The 2,553-nt window shown below is 45.4% G+C and overlaps 1 long non-coding RNA gene across 1 annotated transcript; it reads left to right on the top strand.

The window, feature by feature from the left end:
• The first annotated feature begins 2,105 nt into the window (after positions 1-2,105).
• Positions 2,106-2,300, top strand: LOC116027120. The gene is made up of 2 exons (XR_004099908.1): positions 2,106-2,195; positions 2,238-2,300. It is a non-coding gene; the product is annotated as an uncharacterized LOC116027120 (long non-coding RNA).
• Positions 2,301-2,553: the final 253 nt, after the last annotated feature.

The raw sequence follows: 2,553 nt of genomic DNA, 5'->3' as shown, positions 1-2,553 counted from the left end.
TGTTTGAGGATGAACTAACTGTGGAACTAACTTTGGACTTCGGTCCCTGTGATTGGGTTTTTACCCCTGTGTACCTAACTTCTAACTTTCGGGCTTGGTGTTTGGTGTGGAGAATTGGTACTAGGGTTGGAAGTTAAGGTTTTGGTGCTTATCCTTGGGTTGTGGTCTGTTTGGTTCCTTGTTGACTCTTGAGTTGTATTGTATCTTGTTGATTGTTGGTTATTCTTTGATATATTGCGGTTTGGTTGTTTCTTAGGAGTATTCGGTTGAGTTTGTGATTCGGTTGGATATTGGTATTGTTGAGAAGTCTTGGTTTATATATATTCTTTCAGTTTGCTGTTGTTGAGTATCCGATTTTGAATATCGAACAGTTCGTTGGTGTGTATATTCTATATGGGTGTGTAAACCTATTTACAAACTTACTATATATCTATACTTCCTTGCGGGTGTGAATGGTGGTTGCTTAGCAGTCTTTTGCTAATGGTTTCTTGTATGTTTTCCAGGTATGCAATAAGTCTAAGCGTGAGCGCGATAGAGATATATCCGTATGAGGCGGCTTAGACTAGGTTGTTATGTTTTAGACTTATGATTTGGGCCTGTGTGCCAATATGAGATTCTATGTACTCTTGTTTTAGATTTTGGATCTTTTGGATATGTTTGGGGATTTATATACTATGCAGTTCAGTTTTTGGTTAGCCTATGCATCTAGGCCGTGTTTTCTTACCTAGATGTGGCATGATACCCCTTAGGTTATAATTCGCTTCCGCCATGTATGTTTGATGGTTGAGATAGGCAGCTTTTGTGCTAAGTTTTAGCTATCTCAGCTTGTGAAAAGTTGGGGTGTCACACCTTAGTACACAAAGGTGGAAAAGGACTAAGAGAACACACTCTTGAATAGCCAACATCCTTGCATTATCTATCCATTACCTTAGTCACACCACAATGCAACATACATGAACACTATCCAATCCCTACCCTTTTACATATTCACAAACTCTTTTACTTTATTACTTTCTTGCACTCAAACCAAACCTTTTGAACTCCTTTCACTCACAATCCACCATTCACCACACTCGAATCCCATGCATTACTCAATCAAGTAAGCACCCGAACGTTTGACACACCTCCACGTCCCTCCTTCGAGAACGACACTCGGGGAGTCACTGACTTTCCGTTTTAACACAAATATCTTTTGACGAATCAACCCCTACACAATACTGCTTCTTCAAAATGGCGCCATTGCCGGGGAGGGCAATAGGTTGTCATATGTTTTTTGTTTACTTTGATTGTATGAATGCTAGATTTGAGTATTGTTAATCCATACCACTTTCTTTTGTTTTATTTCTATTTTATCTGTTTTTGCTACTTACCCAATTGACTACTTCTAGTCAATTGTGGAATTTCAGTTTCATTGATAATCTTACTAGGTAAATGCACACGCGAGCAAAAGAAAATCAAGGCTTCGCCTTTCATGCGTATGTGCTGCGGGAAACAACAACGGTACTCACCTAGTGGGTGCTGATATTCATCACTAGCGCACAATGGCCACGACGACGCATCGGACTAGTAAGGCACGACGAGGATTGACTCGGCGCATGAGTAGGTTCCGGCCCAAGTAAGTCGAACGTAATTGTCGGCCGAAGGTAGGAGCTGAGAGTGTTGTCGAAGAAAAACTCGATGTGCGTGAAAGATCGGTGCGTGGAAACTGGCGTTCATAGCCCATTATATTAAGCAACGCACGAGGTAGCTAAGAATCGTTCAATCGATTATTGATCTCAGATTCAATTCTGCTCCGGTGCTCTAAAAAACTAGTTAAATTGGCTATCAAATGCGTATATGGGTTGCATGAACGGTAGCAATACCGGGCACTAATATAAATAGCGCACACTGGCCACCAGGACGCATCAGACGAGGCACTCTGAGGATTGACTCGGCACTAGTAGGTTCCGGCCCAAGTAAGTCGAATGGAAATTTCGGCCGAAGGTAGGAGCTGATTGTGTCGTGGTCTAACAACTCGGCGTGCGTGGAATTGGTCGGAATTCGGTTTCTTTCGTACCTATTGGCGCGTGCATTGCTGTCGTGATGGCCGGCATCGGTAGGGGCTCGTGCGCGGTCCTTGTCGGTCCTTGGTTAAGCGCATACGGTGTTTCGCGATGCGAGATGGTGCGTGAGTGGTATTTGGCGTGTGCGGTCAGGTTGGATCCCTGCTCTAGCAGCGACGTGGCGTGTGCGGTCAGGTTGGATCCCTGCTCTAGCAGCGACGTCCTGCCAAGCACGCCTCTTCATTTAAGACGACACAAGCGCGCACGGCTTTGCACGCCTCTTCATTTAAGACGACACAAGCGCGCACGGCTTTGGTCGCACGATGGTTTCCTGTGTTGCATACCTGGCACGGCATTGACGGCTTAACGTATTCGCATTCTGTCGCACGCTCATCCTCGCAACGTGCCTTGCCTGGATGGCGCGCGGGACGGACGCAAAGGCATCGTTAGCGTTCCATGGTCGCCGCTTAGCACGACGCGGCCATGGCACGTGATCGATTGCCCGAGCTCT

The sequence above is a fragment of the Ipomoea triloba genome, chromosome 8 (assembly GCF_003576645.1).
Source record: "Ipomoea triloba cultivar NCNSP0323 chromosome 8, ASM357664v1".
Taxonomy (NCBI): Eukaryota; Viridiplantae; Streptophyta; class Magnoliopsida; order Solanales; family Convolvulaceae; genus Ipomoea; species Ipomoea triloba.
The sequence above is the reverse complement of the archived record's forward strand: the minus strand, read 5'-3'. Positions and strand labels throughout refer to the sequence as shown.